The sequence below is a fragment of the Bombus pascuorum genome, chromosome 11 (assembly GCF_905332965.1).
Source record: "Bombus pascuorum chromosome 11, iyBomPasc1.1, whole genome shotgun sequence".
In the NCBI taxonomy this organism is placed as follows: Eukaryota; Metazoa; Arthropoda; class Insecta; order Hymenoptera; family Apidae; genus Bombus; species Bombus pascuorum.
In genome coordinates, this window is record NC_083498.1 from 9,661,735 (window position 1) to 9,680,278 (window position 18,544).

General features: G+C 37.9%; 1 protein-coding gene across 3 annotated transcripts in view; it reads left to right on the forward strand.

The window, feature by feature from the left end:
- LOC132912352 (origin recognition complex subunit 2) overlaps positions 1 to 18,544 on the forward strand; it is a 113,593-nt gene that overhangs the window by 5,036 nt on the left and 90,013 nt on the right. The gene's annotated exons all lie outside the window — the stretch shown is intronic.

The window sequence follows — 18,544 nt, forward strand, 5'->3', positions numbered from 1 at the left end:
TCAATGTAAAATAATTCCTTTCTTTAAATTACCTTTTTGAAACTAAAAAGACATGATAAAATTATTTTATTTTAATGTGATGAATGAAGTACAGCAACCATCTTTATCGACGGGTTGATCTTTGATGATGCTTTAAATTTTATGATTTCTACCACTAGGGATCGTTTGTAGCTTTCTGTCTTTTCAAACGATCTTTTATAGCTGTATTTAGTATCGTTTTTAGAATTATTTTAAATTAATTTATTTGTTCAGTGAGTAAAAGTGTTGTTAATATCTCGTGAAATCTTACACTTGAAGCAGAGGCATAGAAAAGAGAAAATTTTGTTGTTTAAGATTTTCAGAGATATCAAAATGTTATAACGTAAGTACAAAGTGACGCTTAAAAAATTATTTATGAATTTGAAACAAAATAAAAATCTGTTGCATAATATTTAATTGCAAATGAAAATCATATGCTTTTATTTTTTCTAATATACTATCGAAATCAAATTAAAATATCATCTAAAATATTGTGAGGTTAACAGAGAGTAAGGACTATCCATCATTGTCAAATAATGGTGGTATTCCAATTATTGAAATTATGTAATGTTTTTTGAATGTCCAATAACGTTTTTAGGAAATATTATTGTATTCCCGCATTGTTTATCGAACAATTATAACTTATGTTATTTTCGAAAATTGTAAATTCGAACGATTGTCATAGATGATTACTGCTTGACTCAATACAACTGCAATTATTTAGTATTTAATTTAATCATTCACCACAATTGCGTTACATTAAATGTGAGATCGGAATTAAATTTAGAATGAAAAATCTAATACCTAATATCACGTACTTTAAGCTTCTTCTGCACTTTATCCATTTTTCGTTACTAATATCACGTAGCGACGCTCATGTGAATTTCACTTTTCTCAAGACAAACCAATTTCTCCGAGTGGTCTGTCCATTTCTTCGACGGCCATTAACTTTTACTTTCGTACTAACTTATTTCGCGTACGATGAACGTTAAACGACATTTGTCATGGTGAATGACACAACGTATAAACACAGTGTATAAACACGACGTATTTAAAGCCGTAAACGCTTCAACGTTTATTTCTCACGTTTTTCATTTCAACTTTATTCGTTTGTAATTTACAATTCTTCCACGAGATTCAAAATCTTCGTTTTCAATGATAGTGTTTTCAGTCCAGTCGATAAAACAGTTACCAATTTTTTCATGACGTTATCAAACGAGATTTCACGTGAACGCGAATTAACCCGAGAGAGTGCATTGGCAATATGGTAATTTCGAATTGCGAATACTATTGTCGATGATTCGCTGACGTACACAATGGCACAAAAGCGGTGCGCGCGGACGCTTAACCAATTTCCGCTTGTTTTAACCAAAATCGAGGTCGTGGAGCCGTTAAGCGTCAAGGATCACTTACGATCATCAAGTCAAGATTCTACGTGTATGACTCATAGAACTCTTTTATCTCGACTACATATGATTCCTTCCACATGCGTCCTCGTCATTATGCGTGCTCGCGAGCACATGACTACGTTTAATAATGTTCCATTGTTACAATATCATCTCTTTTCTCGTTTGACCAGACTTAGCACGTCTTCACAATTTTGCAATTTAGTTTTCGTACGATGAAAGGTGTATACAATTTTTATAGATATAATTAGAGAAAAACAGAATAGATAAACGACAGAAATGAACTTTATTTAGTAATCTAATAAGTATGATAGAGGATATATAGCGTTAAACTTTAGCTTTTGTCGTGAAAATTTTCATTATTTAATTATTTTGTAATCTAGTAAATTTAATTAAAATTGTCAGAATTATGAAATTCTTTAGTTTCTGGTTCAAGTATTATTTCATAATGGCTAAAAATAATGATTAAGTGTTTTACTTTTGATGAATTATCCTGCATAATGTACAGCGTTAAAAACCGTTCCCGACGTTTGCTAAAAGCTCGAGCGTTTTCCATGTAAAAGCAGCATTTAACGAGATAGGAAACAACCGCGAAAACTTGCCTTTTTTTATTTCTATAAAAGTTGCTTGCCTTCCCGTTTTGTTTAGTTACTTGTATAACGAGTTAAAAGATCTTGTGCGGTGGATAATGCGGCGCAGTTGTAAATGAAATCGCAAAACAAATGCAACGTAATAATAAAAACGGTGGTCAGAAGCAAAAAAAAAAAAAAAGGTAAAATGAGATAAAAAAACAGGAAAATAAAAGTTTCTTGCTAGTCACTTGGTACGTTCCATTCAATTGTGCGGTTTATATTTAATTTCTCATACTTTCACAGAGTGCGTAATTCCAATTTCACGTGTATCATAGAATTAGTAATTGAACATTATTATTCCATTTCTGTTGATTTTCCGATTTTGTCGTTATTTGATTATATTTAAAAAAAAGCAAGTATTCTAACATAATGTAGTCGATCAGATGAGCAAATTCAAAAGAAGCGAGTAAAATTCTTCACAAATAAACTTCAAATGTAATTCTTCGGTATTGATCCAACAAGACAACTCTTAAACTGCCCGCTCCTAAACTAATAATCCAAAAGAAGCGGACGAAATCCCTAAACACGTTTCGACCACCTTAAACCTTCGCTTAGCTTTTTTACGTTCCATCTTCTCCAAATTAGTCTTCTCCAATCCGTTCGATTCTCGTAGAATGCCAAACTAGGCTCTTTCAACCAATGGTCGTTCCACCTGGCAAATTCTTTCACGATTGTAGAATATCGTTATACAACGGAACGTTTGACAAAAAACAAGCTGCCACGTCCACGTTGCTCGTACCTCTTCCGGTAATCAAGCAGGCGGTCGGTCGATCTTGTATTCAGGTTGCTGATAAAACCGGTTGAATCGATAGAGCGACGCTTCGGTCTGCAGAAAAGTTTGCCGGCGTTGGCTTCGCGCATTTATCCGGTTCCCAGTTGTTCGATGGAAACTGTAACCCCGCCACGGCATATTAAATATCCCCGAGACGGGAGATGACTGGGTGCTCGAGGGTGAACGCGCAACTTTGCCAGACCCGTCGTCTTTACCCAGCGATTCCTGCGGATTTCTCCCTCTGTGCACGTTCTGCATACATGCACACGCTCGCGTATCATACAGGGTGTCCCATTAGAATGTTCCCATGTAGTTATTCATCGTATGTAACGAGACACAAGACTCTGATATAAATATTATTGTATACATTAGTAGAGGGGATGCATCGGGTTTCATGAGGTGGTCGCAGAGAACTCATTATAAAGAGAAATAGATTCAAAAAACTTTTCTGTGGTACACAGAGTAACTTTAAAAATTCCAATTCTTTTTTTATATGAGAAGATATATCTTAGTATCGTTTCGTTATTCTATTATTAAGATTTAAATTGGGTTTGGATTAGAGTTTTAGCTAGAGTTTCAATTGGAGAGACTAAGGCGTTAAGTTAGATCTGGCAAGTTTTCTAGACGTAAAGTTTGTATTTTTATGATATTGATTATCTATGAAACTTTGGATCCATATTAGGACGATTCTTGATGATTCGAATTATTTCAGGATTATTTTTATCCATACGCTATCGTCCAAATATTAATATCGTCTTCTACGATCAGGAAATATTAAAGATATTCAAAATCTAGCGCGGCAAAATGAAATTTATCGTTCGTAATAAAACATATATATCAAGACAGATCGAGTTCCGCTCGAAACTTCTCTTTCACTTTCTTCCTTTCTTGTAACGTACATTTCCATGGAGACGAATTTGTGGAGAAAGTAACGAGACACCGAGTATATAGCCGGCTTTCAGGGAGCCACCCTCGAAAAAGCGTGCGTACTCGTATTCGGTGGTTCTGTTTTCACCCCGATCCTCTCTTCCTCTGTTGCGCGTGCTCTCCTGTTCGTGCACTTTCCGTTGGCCCGTCCTCTCCGTGTGTCCTCCTCTTTGTACAACCCGTTCTCTTTCATCGTTCCACGAAATTGTCGTTTTGTGCGTGGCGCACACATTGCCTCTCGCCTTTCCGTTCCTTTCCGTTTTGCGTTCAGTTTGCGTTTCGTGAAACAAGAACGACTTCTCTTCCGCGGGTGAGGAACGTTAATTCGAAACGGGCCGCGTTTCCCTGCAGGGTCGCAAGGGGAATAGTACAGGCTTTCCTCTTACCTTGAAACGAGTCAACGAGAATATTGTTTCGACGGACGGGAACTCGACGACGGTACTTTTCAGCGTAGCCACCAAATTAAATGGCATCCATGCGATTAACTTTCCCCGGAGATCCGTCACTGCGATAACGAGACTCGGGAGCCCTTTCGCTGTTCCAAAATCCGAAAAAGAATTCCTCGTATATTTATTGGAATGAAATAACTCTTTATCCACGCGACCAAGTATTTCGCGAGGATATTTATGTCAAAGGTGCTCTAGATAGAGGAAACTTCTCTATCTAACAGACTTGATTCAAGAATTTAACATATTCTAAACTTAATATTTTTCTTCGTTCGGTAACCGACAGAAATTCGTTCGATTTCGAATTCCAACGAAACGATCCTTTATTCATGCGACGGAATATTTTTCATTCTAAAGTAATCTGAGTTCTAATCTAAGAACCAAATCAAACCTAACTCTTCTGTTGCTCTAGACATCGAGAAGAATTCGTTCGATTTCAGGATAGGACAACGTAATCCATCGTCAACGCGATAGAATATCTATCTCTCCTATCTGAACTAAACTCTAGTTCGGCCCCAGAAAAAATCTGTTTAAACCATCTCGTATTGCGTATGAAAGAAACTTTCTATTCTCTTTACAAATCTATCGGTAACAGTTACGAATCGCATTAACAAAATGCTGGTAATTAAAAACGCGAATGTCTCGTAGTAAAATGTATTGACAAATAGAAAGCACAGAATACGATACTTTTTACACAGTAGCGAGCTTACAACGGTCAAAGAGACAAGATATAAGAGCATTCTAGCAACGTGACGATGGTGAAACGTCCAGCAGCCAGTAAGCTGGATCTGCTAGCTGGTTTCCTAGAGAAAATCGATCGACTTGCTGGAGGAAATCGGCGTCTATAGAGATTCAATGACGATAATCAACGGCAGAGACCCTTTTCTCTGCCTGTCTGTCGACTTCTCTCCAACCTACGTATGACCTCGATAATAACAGTTATGAAACTTGGCCGCGATAGTGAAAGTGGCGTGTACAGGACGTTTCATAATCCGACAACGTCGCCAAAGCAATGGGCAAGCGACGAAGAGGCCCTGAAAGGAGGAGAGGATGTTTGATCGTCAAACAGTTTCACCGGACGTTCGTCGAGACGAGAACGCGGACTCGAACGATGAAACGAGATTGTCAAAAGAAAAAATGAAAGGAGAAAAACGAGGGACACAAAGGCGGACTGAAATTATGAAATATTGACGTACCATCGATAGAATAATCCTTTATGAATGAAGAACACTGCTGCGATCCTTGAATCTAGTCTTATTGTTAGCGGTGGATTACACGATACGAAGGTAATGGTGTTTCATATATTTTGTATAGAGTAGTCTTTCCAGTATACCGCTGACAAAGAAAATATGTTAGGATTGTTTTGCGATGTTTCTTCTACGTAAAATGTCTGCCTATCTCATATTTCATTGTCCTACTATCGGCATATAACGTAAATCGTTGTTGACGTCTCAACATTGATAACTGAATATCTACATCCTCACGTGACTCCTCAGGGTACTTGGCATAGATTGATTTTTATTTAATCCGTAGCGATTGCGAATTGAAGTTCAGTACGCGTAGCATGTACGACAGAAGATCTGATAGAACTTCGTTATCGCTATTCTCCTAGTTTCGCTGTAATAGTTTCTGACAGGCAAATATCGAAGAAGTTCCTAGAAGTATCATCCCCTTGGATCCTTGCCATGAGATAATTTTCTGTCGATAATTTAGTAATATTTTTCTAAGATCTAGTGGCTAATTATATGCAAAAAGAAATATATTTTTCATTTGGAAGAAACGTAATATCGATATTCGAATGGAAAAGAATTAGATAAACAATTTGAATTTATATTCAAAGATTATCTTCGAATACCATAATCGGTATTCAGCAACATTCATATATCATTACGAAATCGAGCGAACTACAGACGCTTATAAGTAATAATGTAAGATAATTATCTGGTGCTTGCCTCTGATGTCAGGGTTGTTGGTGGCGTGTGTACGCATTTGCACGCACCACGAGTGCTACTTTACTTCCACCACTATCGTATCTTCATATCGTAGCTCGGCAAAATGTTACGACTTTCTTGTGAACGCGCCGACACTGCGTGTACGTAGCGCGATAAAAATGTGTCACGATCGTACAAGACTTTCCCATTTGTGGCACGCGTGCAACCACGCTCCTCCCTGGTCGATTCAGCTGTCGTTCATATCGTGATATCCAAGGAACGTCCATCAGGTTTTGTCGCACTCTGACTCCGTTTCGAACGCTCGCGATCGGTCGAGGGTTAACGAGGTTGATAATTGTCTAGACGTGATTTATCTGTCGAGGTTTATATCGATTGGTTTTGCTATTTTGTGGGGACAGCGAAATGATACCGAGTTGTGTCATGGATTGCATTAAGTTGGTCAAATTCTTCTTTTACGATGGAATCAATATTATTAGTTTTATGAGTCACGAGTTACGAACACTAATCAACAGCTGCAAGTCTTATACACAAATGGATATAATGGACAAAGTGTTATAAGTAATTTTGAAAATTACAAGTTAACTGATTCTTTTATTTGAAGTAAAATTGTGAAATTATAAAAAGAAAATCTGTAATCTGTAATTCGTAACTCCTTAATTTACAAATAGTATTAGCAAGTTATTTGTTAAATTATTATAATTATATTGGTAAATTATCATACAAGAAGGTTCTGGTATTAGGTCGAGTACAGATTTGTGTAGAATTTCTTGAATGATTAAATACGTTGGTAGTTTGCACGAATATAATCTATTATTCGCAACAATACATAAAAGAGAAGAATTCATCAAAATATATTTTACTCCCCAAAATCCTCATATTTTATCGTTTTAACAAATTTTTTGGTGTATGTCTATCGGATTTTCTCTTTGATTATCTTACGCGTCAAGTTCGCTAAGCGTTAAGAAATTCTCTTACCTGCTTCTCAACTTGATAAATAATCTCAAACATAATTAAGATAGGATAAGTAAACAGAGAAATTGAAGTGGAACTATCGTTGCTGTATTCGTCCATGAGCCGGTAATCTGAAATAGCAATCGTTTACATTTCAAATAGTCAACAAACACCACCCTCTTTCGTTACAAACGGAATTAAATGCTAGGAGGTTGAAACGAATTCCACTTCCGGCGAGCAAGCGCCGAGGAAGGACTGGAGCTGACCGTATCGATCGCGTGTGCAGGATTTGAATCCAGATCTTTCGTTTCCAGACGACTGCTCTAGCAATCGAGTTACTTGGTCGTTGTTAGATCCCTCTTCTTTAAATCTAATTCGAAAATGGGGTTCGCCTACTGTTCAGTCAGCTTGACAAATGCGGATCGTTCTCGATCGAGTAGTTACAGAATTCACCTCCAATTTCATACAGAGAACGGAGAATTATATAGAATTTATTCGACTATAATATCGTTGATACGATGTGCCACGGTATGAAACTTCGAATTTTCAGTATTCTTTTCTATCGTACATTTCCAACCATAATAGATTAATATGGTTTATAACATAGTTCAAATTATTTCATGCAATCCTTAACACGTATTCTGATTTTTGTGAATCATTCACCGAATTTTACTTTCTAAATTCTATTCCAGTAGCTTTAATTCCAATTGTAGTCGTAATTAAATACCAGACACGAGCTGCAGATCGTCATGCCATTAATAGTTCGCGGAATTCTCTCTCTCTCTCTCTCTCTCTCTCTCTCTCTCTCTCTCTCTCTCTATCGGTGATTGCAAATTGCATCTATAGCACGTATACTTGTTATCGATAATCGCATCAGTACTTGAAAGGAAACGCCGATAGACCATCTGTATCGAAATATCGATCGTTGACAGCTATGAATCATGCTTCTTTGCAAACATACATACCTCCTCGGCTTTTTATTCGATATCCGATAACCAGCCGTTTCTGGTTACTGTCGCTTTTCTAGATTTCCGCTGTCGTCCGATAACGTCTGCTCGTTCTTTGTAATCTCTTCTAACTCCAACCATCGTTCTACGTATATATATATATATATAATAATATATATATATATATATATATATATTCGAAAAATTGTAATAGTAACAGAAATGAATATTTATATGTACGAAGATATGTCTGTGCGAGAAATCACTTAAGTATAATGTGATAATGATCAGACATCCATAAGAGAAGCACAGAAGGCGTTAGGTTCAGACTTAAACTATGATATTTTTTATAGCTATGAATTGCATTCAGTTGTGGTCGATGGATTGGTCCGTGTATTATTTCATTTTATTAATTAGTTCGCAAATTACTTTTCTTAAAAGCTTCGTGTTTTTTGTAAGCTATCGAGTGTTTCTTTAAATTTTTACTAACCTCTAAAATTACATTATACTTCAAAAATAGTCGAGATAACGATGGATAATGTTACTTCTTGTTTTTGTAATGTATTTACAATGACAGACTATAATTCGTACACGGCTCTAATCTTCGCATAAATTTCCATGCATTTCCAATTCTAAATCATTAATTTTTGCTTAGTTCCTACATGACAGTAGTAAGTGGTATTTTTCCTTTGGAAATAACCCATTGTCAAGTCGAATAATCGACGACTGAAATAATAGTAAATTCACCAGCATAATTCCAGCGTATCAAACAGTCTTCTATTCCAGATCGAACTTCCTCTCTATTTTATATTCAACCCGTAGAATTCCCATCGACTGCAACGAATATTAAACTTCGTCCCTCCCTTTCTATATCGGCGGTACAATAAAAAGCAGAAAGAACGAAAAGGAAAAGAGGGGAAAGAAAGTGGGTACGCTGGGAAAACTTATGCAATTTTCCGGAGCAAAAATCGCCTGGGATTTGTCTTGCCAGCACGATGGTAGCTCGAGGTAGGAAGATTCGAAGGGTTCCACCCCTTCGAGCGAGGGAACTCGACGGCTTATCGTGCTTTGCTTTTCAAATGGCTCGTCATTCGTCGCCTTTTCCCTCATTTCCCATTTCCTTGAGCCTCTCTCTCTCTCTCTCTCTCTCTTCGTCCTTGTTATTTTTATAATCGATCCGAAGAACGACACAGGCTCGCTCCTTTCAACCCTACAACCTTTCAACTTTAATTACGAGAAGCTTGACTATTCTTTCATCTGGCATGGCACAAAGTGGCAAAGCGGTTTAGCTACTGACATTCAATTCGCACGAATTGAGCACGTGCACGAGGTGATCTTTGCAACACACGATCCTGGCCGCTTGTGCAAGAATATGATTGCCCGGTAATCAGCTGAAATGGTTGCGCGTACCAGGCATCCTTGGAATTCCCGGAATTTTATTCTTTTTTATGCAAAATCGAACCTTTATATCGACTAGGTGTTACCAACTAATTGGCAACAAGAAAAAGTAAAAAAGAAAAACAAAGAAAAAATACGATCTCGTGTGCTGTGGTCGTTTTTTCACGAACTGTTCCATTTTTTTTCTTCGTCCATAACGAGCCATTAAATGGCTCGTCGAGCGTCAGCTGCGAGAGAGAATCGGCCACATGCTCGTACCCAGACCACCTCCAAAACCATCCACGTTCATATATGCTGTGTACCTAGAATCAGGGCACTTTGGTCAGTTTGTAGTAATAATACGTGTACGTTACTGAAACGTATAAATTAATGACGAATTCATAAATTACAGATATAGGTTAGGCAATTACAAGAGGTACTAAACTTACGCTACTGCTGGCGTAAAATTAGCTACGGTTATTTTTCGAATGAAATTCCTAAATAAAGTGTCGTACATTTGACAGAGGTCGATATTCTCTTACCTGGATTCCATTAAAAGTTAGAATTTCATACATTCCCCTGATGCATGCCTTACTACGTAACAACTTGTAATTGCAGTATATTCGAGTAGACCGAGTATACCGTGCTCGATCACCGATATTTATCGGCGATACTTATAACTTTTAATTGGCCAGCAGACCTGGTAACCCCGGACTCGATTCGAACGAAGCTAACGTCGAAAAGTTATTCCCATAACGAGGAAACGTTTCGTTCATCTAGCTTCCCTTTTTCGTTGTTTTATTTTCTCTCGCGAAACACGTTAACTTCGTGCGGAAGGATAGGAAGAGGGCCGCGTTTGCCAGCTTCCTTCTATATGGAAGCCCATTAAAGCGGCCGTAAAACTTGGTTACAGACTAATTGCTTCTACACCACGGTCCTTTCCTTTTTTCTCCTTCTCTCTTTGAAGGAGGACGAAGTAAAAAGGGGATGGAAAAACGGAAGTGTTTTTATTCGATAAGGTAACTCTCGCGTCTCGTTCGATATTTCACCTGGAAAGGAGAGCCATGATATCTTCCAGCTAGCCCTAGGGGATCCAATAAGTTCCTTATCACACTATGGCTTCTTATGGAAACGAGTATTGTTGCGTTGGATCGATGCTCTCGCAAATATCTCGACCTGTAGGTTATATTTCACAAATTGTGCTCTACCCTCGTAGTTCGAAACTACCGGAGGGCGGCGTGCAAGATAAATTGCGTCGTTTCCTTTTAATCCATTAACTGCTGACTTTTTTTTGAGATTGTCATGTCGTACCTCTGTTTTGAAAGTAACGCCATTCAAAAGCATTAATGTTTCAGAGAAGGCGAAAAGCTGTCTTTAAACGTGATAATTATAAAATTATAATAACTATCGTATGAAAGAATCAAACAAATTTTTATTCAATACCCAAACCAAACTTTCGGAACGTTTAGAGTACGTATACATATAGCCTTAAATTTTAACATTTACAGCAATACAGATTTCTTCGTCAGAGTTTCACTTTATCCCAGCTTGTAGAAATTATAAATTGCCTCATTCGTACCACTTTCCTCTGAATCTTTCATTCTTCCTCATCCTCCAAGATTAATTCCCCTGATTGAGGGTTCTTGTTTATCTTATCAGTGTCTGCTAATATCATCCATCTAGCATATCAAACATCCCATTCCTATAAAGATAAAAAACATCATTTATTTCTAGTCCTTCTGAGCTCATCCTTTGGACGACCCACTAGCAATTCCACAAGTCTTTCTTGAACCAGTCCTCACAGCACCGAGTGCACACGTAATCCCGTGTGCATGGTTGCGAATAATAATCCTAATAGGATGAAACATCATCGGTATTCGGTTAATCAATCGCGACCAGGGCCAGGCTACACCCGGACGAAGGAGCTTCGAGGTCGACGAGGTTGGGGTTGCTGTACGTGCATTGCGCAAGAGCATTCACCCCGCTCAATACTCAACGACACGGCGCAAGCTACCAGTTGGTTGTTGGTGTTGGTACGTACGGACCAGTGCAGCGGACAGAGACGGAGAACACGGTGTTAGGATGGTTGGAAACAGGATGCGAGAGAGAAAGAGAAGGAGAGAGATGGCCGACCACCCCCAAAATGGGTTACCTACCTTTACCCACTTTGTGTACAATGAACCCCGCCTTTGATAGCGCTACCGTGGATGTTTTGTGCTTCGTAGCAAGCTTCGTGGCACGTCGAGACTCTCTCTCGCCCCTTTCCAAGAATTTCTCAGAATTTCGCCACGGGCCACGGCTTCGAATTATAAGCCTTGATCGCGTGGCCAGCTTCCGTACTTGGATAGTATATACTACGTGCAATTTTCGAGACGGGAGATGTCGTCATGCGAAGGATTACGGGTGGGAATGTTGTCTAAGAGCAACAGATGTTGGTCGTGGGAGTGGTTGAATTCGGATAAGAGAGAGAGAAGGGTGAATTGGCTTTGAAGTGGAATCGGTGATGGTTGGGACTGTACGTGATGATTGGATGAGAAATGAAAATAGTGAGAAAAAGATAATAACCGTATATAAAATATAGCGAGGTAATTGTAATGTAGATTGGTTTAGGAGTGAAATTGGTGAAGACTTGATGACTTCTACGTGATGTTTGAATGATAAATAAAAATAGTAAAAGGAGAACGTAATTACGTACGTACCACGTATAATAGAAAATATATTACGTAGATTCTATTCAGTGGACTAATAGAGAAAATAGATTACATATTCCAATCTGTACTGCTTTCGACAGAAACGATAGATTCTAGTATCAAATTTTACGATATCGATTTTTTTTCGTACGACGATAACAATTTAATCTATTTTTATCGACATAAAACATCGACGATTTTATCTTTGCTTTCTAAAATAATCTTTCTCAAATTCTATACCTTATTTTCTTCTTACGAAGTTTCGACATCCCTCGGCGAAACTTTCCCCGTGGTAATCGCAGGTTTCGCGACTTGTCATCGACTCGGGCAACTCGTAACCGCGTTGTAACCTCGACTGCAACAACAAAGAACCGTCTCCTATTGAGCAAGGAAATTCTTTTATTAAATCGGTGGTTCCTGGCGAGCAACGATCGGCATTTCGCTCGACCGCGAGAGAAAGGGAACGAGCACTCTTGCGTCTTGTCGCAAAAAAGGTCTAACCGGCTTTCTACGAGGTGGCAAATGCCGGCTTTGGCTTGCAACAGCATTAAACTGTTGTGTCAATCCTCGTAAAACGTTTTCTCGGACGACACCGTGAAACCAGAAAATATATTGGCTATTGAGAAGTGTCTTATTTCTAAGTACTTGTTTGTGAGAGATCGGAGAATTGATGTTACGGGTCTAATCGTTCAAAAATTGTTCAAAGTTTAACTCTTTTTTAGCTCTTTCTAGTTTCGTGAATAATTCTTGGTTTTTCTAAGATTAAAATTTAAGTTTCGTGAAATTTATTTTCACGTAGCGACCGATGCACTGCTGGGAAGCCTGAAATTTTTTTCTGATAATTTTACGATTCTTCGTCCTCGAAATCGACGTCGTCGCTTTTTCACGTTTACAGCAGTCCCGTGTGATAGCTGGCAAATGTTCTTGACAGCATTGTTCCCCCTTTTTAAATTCACACAGCACGCAGCCGTGTAAACGTAAACGAGTCTCGTCAGTCCGCTCATTTTAATAATTCCTTGTGGCAGCGGAATGAACGAAGCGTTAAAATCGAGCTAAGACGCTTCGAACAGGCTGCGGAATATATAAATAATTATGGTGTTAAACCGTAGGGTATCTTTAGACGAATGCTGGAAAGAACGATTACGAATTTTCTTCTTCTTATTGTCGAATATTATAGTGTTTCAGTGGTGATAGAAGAAAATTATAACAACCTAGCAAGCTTTGTAATTCTTTTACCTTCGAACACATTGTCCTGTCAGTCTCAAAATACATTGTTTCCTTTAGTAATAACTAGGCAGCACGAAGTCCAATGTCATGACAACGCTACTTTTACTTTTTATGACGACAGTCATGACATTTCGTGTCAGTAAAAGTTGTAATTGTCATGTGGAAACATAACTTTAAGAGGATTAAAAAACTATATGGATTTTGCTCCAGGTAAATTAATAGCTCGTTCAATTTCTCAGCGGATACTATTTTTATTCGGATGATTTCTTAGTTTCAGAGTATGATTGGAAAGATGCAACGAATATTCTTGAATTCTTTTCACGGGCTATTAACGTTAATTAATAGACACAATATATATTATTTATATATACATACACCACTGTTGTTTAAGAAGAAATTGAAGATATTCTATCGAGAATGAAGAATTGAGAATCAAACGTTTGGTTGGCTTTTTGTGACAGAAAGGGGGAGTTGGGGATGATTAATGGGAACAATCTTGTTGTTCCAATTACGTGGTTGTCGATAATGTGCAGTCAGTTTGGATTTGATTGTGGGGTTTATGCAATCGATTGTACACGTTGGTTTAGGGAAATTGGACTGGGAGTTTAGTGGTATTGTGTCCGCTGGCTTTCATGTTGAACAGGGTGAAAGCAATGCAGTCGTACAATACATGATATTTTAAGAAGTTTTGTAACATTTTTGTTGGTTCTTGCTTCAGCGAGTGTTTCTTAGCTAAATACGTATTATTAGATGACGATATGATATATTATAGGAATATTAATAGATTATATAGATTATTATTATAGAAATATAAGTAGAAATATTTGGTAGTGTATCTAGTGGAATAAAAATACTATTTTTCTTGCGATACAAGTTTGCTCAAACACTTTCTCCTACAGTAGGTCCTTATTATTAAAAATTAGCAAATTTTCGTATTCATACGAAAGTATTGCCAAATGATAATAAATGATATGAAGTATACATATTTCAATCTAATCAATTAGTATGTAAATGTTATGATAAATACAACGGTGTGTTAATAGCATATTCAGGTATAAAGAATTCTGCTGTAAGTATTTTGAAAGAGAAATGAATCTTCTTCGAAAATACTCACTCTTCCAAAGTTTCTTGCTTTCTCCAAAAGTTTTTCTATCGAATCATCGAGAGATTCAGGGCGATCATGATAAGGGAAGCGGCCTGCCGTTAAATTTCAGGAAGGGAAAACGAGGTCGAGATCTGTCGTCTTTGATTTATCTCCCTTTCTCTCCCCCCCGTTGCCCTTGCTGTTTTTCTGTTACATTTACGTCGATCGTCGACGAAGACCAAGAGAAACATTTCGCTTTTTTCCATTGAGTCACACGGGTGTCTTGTATACCTACGCACGAACGGAAATGCACTTTCTCCGAAAACAGAGCATGCGGGTCTGGCTTGCCTCTGCCGACGTCGGATTCGTCGTCGAATTCGCTCGAAGCAGAAGGTTTCTCTCGAACAAAGTCGGATCACCGAGCTCGCCATTTACTATTTGGGTTATCATTGTCTCTGCCGCCGCCGAGGCTTTCTAGCTTTCTATGCTTATGCCAAGGATGTCCACATTGCGAAGGATCCCCCCACCTCACGCATCTATTTAGTCCCGATCTTAGACACGATGCTCATTGTTGTTCGCGAAACTTTAGTTTCTTATGCCTTTTTCTTGCGCCTCCTTTTTTCTGGATTATCTCTTTTTATTCTTTTTTTAAAAATTTATTTGTGTGCGTGTTTTACATCGATTAGAAAACTTGTATTTGTGCAGTGCTTATTGCTTTTTGTTAACATCTTCTCAGAGCGTTCGTTTGTTCTTTAGATTCACTTAAATTTTTGTTAAAATAAATTTATTTGTTCTGTCTTTGTTTGAACTGTTCTTAGCGCGATTCTTTGTTTTATGGATAGATTCTTTTTTTAATATTATTAGCGAGCGTGTTTGCTTTTTAAATTTACATCTTTTAATCTCTTTTAGAGCGTTCTTTTATACCGAGTTATCTTGCGTCCTTCTATTTGTCAAATTTTTAAAAGAAATCTACGTTTTAATGATAACGTAAGCGACAATAGGGAAATAAAACTTGAGGCTGATAGCCAGTTTAAGATCGCGTTTTGTCACATTAGAATTACAATTCACGCTATAAACGTGACTCGGTATTATAATCGTCGGGTTCTCGATCGTTGATATAAAAGAAACGTGGGCGTTTAGTCTGCTACAACTTTCAGTAACGATTAGTCATAAGAGCTAACGGTTCTCAAAGAGAGAGACAGGCATATCTTTGTGGTTGGTAAATGATATTAGAGAATAGAAAGAGCTTTAGTAGGTTCGAACAGCAGTTTTTCTCTTTTTCAACCAATTTAGGCTGACACTTTTATTATTATACACTGACGAAAGTAATCAATTTCTCGAGAAGGTATTTTAATATTTAAGAGCACCAACGCTTATATAAAATGTCGCCGAAGTGCTTAAAATAGAATTAAAGAAGTAAATCAGAATTTCAGGATGGAAGGTGTTAATAATCTTCATACAACGTTTCATTCGATGCATAAAGTTCGATATAAAATCATATACGAGCATATCGATTAATATACTTTCGAAGCAATTCTCAAGCGAGGTCAGCGAAATAATTTTCGATGCTTCTTAATGTAAAGTTTTCATCCAGCGCCTCCTTTCTTTCTTTCTCGATTAACATGAGTATGTTAAACGTTAATTTATTCTCTAGATGCTGGAACTTCAATTTCGGTAATGCTATTTCGAACACCGAACGCCAAGCAAACAAGCGCGATACCAAAGATAAGGATTGCTCTTAATTAGCCGGCGACACAGATTGTTACCTCCTCCCTCTCTCTCTCTCTCTCTCTCTTTGTTCGTCTCGGTTAAATCGCGCTGCGTTCAGTATGTACATATTAAGTTATCTTTATGCAAAACGATCTGTTATCTTTGCTGCTTTACGAGCGCTGCCACAGATAACCTTAATTAAATCGAGTGGCTGAAAAATGAGGCGAATTCGACGCCGGGGAATCGAAGATACCCGCCGATACGATAATGGCCTATCGATTAAACTCATTAAACGACGAACGTTTTTGTTATTTGAAGATAATAAAATTATTCGTTGCGTTATCCGTGGACTTGGGATTACTATTAAATACATACGTATTTACTTTATCATTCTTTACGATTAAGAACGAATAGAACGATACATTTGTGGTTCGTAGATGGAGTTGAACATTTATCGTGTATTTGTATGATGAAATTAATAAATGAACAAAAGCGTCAGAGAGGCTCATATAGTAGCGCAACATACGTTCTGTATATGTTCGATTATACGCAAACGAACATTCTGCTTGAAATATTTCGATTTGAAATCCTGTAGACGTTGATTCGATCTCGTGTACGCGTCGAGACGAAAGCTCTGCAGATTTAGTAAATCATACCGGCGAGAACGTGCTGTTAGAAACCTGCTGCCATATACCGTCTGGCGAAACGAGTCCAGGTAGTTTTAAAAATACGTGTATAAGTAGAATATCCGAAGGAGAACCTCGAAGACGATTCCATGGTATTTGTTTGGTACAAAGAAAGTTCGAAAGCACCCTAGTCCGCTGGCTATGGAAGTAAGCGGAAAGGAAAGTTTCCTTTATGGCAGGAAGGGATCGAAGGATCGGTAGTGTGTGCTCTAAAGGACACGTCGCTTGGCTCGTGTTCCTTCTGTTGGCTAAAATGGCTGGAAGCTGTATACATCGAAGAATATTCTTCAGTGGGAGATCTTTTGTTCAACAGCCTGCGTTCTTATCGACCCTACTTGCTACCTTCTTTATGTGGCTATCCTAAATAAATTTTGAAAATAATCTTTGTTCCTTTTATCGGTTATCGTTACATTTATCGCTAATTTAGAGAATTATTTAAAAAATTTCATCATTCCATATTTTAGTGATTTCGAAGGAAATTTAATCCTTGAATATTTTTCTTGCACAGAAGATGACAAACATGTGGCTTGAACACGATTTCACAATATCATTGATAAATATCTCAGGACTTACACAGATTTCTTGAAAGTCTGGAACACTAGAAAAATTAAGAAGATAAAATCGTTCACGGAAGATTAATTAGAAAATCGTGCACGGTATCTAACATTCCGAGGAGAACGTAACCAGAGCAAAATGTTGAAGTGATCTCGAATGGAGAATTTCGACATTATTCCCGATATCGTGGATCATGCTAATTTTAGTTGCAAGAACGAAGGATTGTTCGGCTCGAACTAAAGGAACTCGATTCTCTGGTGCGTTCACCAGCGCGGTTCACGCTGTGACCAACATGACTGGTGAAGGTTTATCTGCTGATCTGTTTTGGAATAACTGTTGCTATTCTACTTATCCTCGCCGGTTTCACGATCGTGGCTTTCCTTCTGTTCCACATTAGCCGCCTCTGAATACTTCATTGTACGAGACGGTTTTTCTGGCGGCGCGCATCTACCGAGAGATAATGTTGCTTCGCTATGAAGTCGCTGTGTAATCGTACGGATTCGTACGCTCTCATAACCCATTCGTATGCCAATTCTTCTTCAATTTGTAAACCAGTGTACATTTTCTTTCAATCACATACATCGTAATATCTTTATTATGCATTTGGCTAGGCGTTAATTAGTAAAGTCTCTGTAGTACCGCGTTAAGTAATATCTAAATCCGAGGTTAATCTGCAGAATTAAAACCGAAGGTTAAAAACTATAATTGGATGTGATAGCGTGAATCGATGAATTGTCGAATTGCAAGATCCAACGAAAATTTTCCTCTCGTACTTTCTTAATCCAGTCTCCGATAAATTCTCAAATAAGCAGTGAATCTCAGCAACAATAGCCTAACCAATATATTTTGCCAATCGACTACCACGCTATAAGATATCGTCATAAAACTCGTCTAACAAAAGATATCGCCCACCTCCATGAAATCTCTCTAGAATCGTCAATAGACCTTATTTTCTCGAGTCGCTCCCCTTCGTCTTTTACCCTTGAGGCAGTATCCTGTTATAAGATATAGTTTAGGCCATCTTCGGCCTTCTTTACAAATAACCTACACGATAGTTTCCCCATCGATTGGATATAACAGTTTTGGATATAAGCTGAAAGTAAAGTCGTGGAAAGGGAATAAAAATTCAGACTTCTCTCGAAGATGAGTCGCCCGTAACGAACG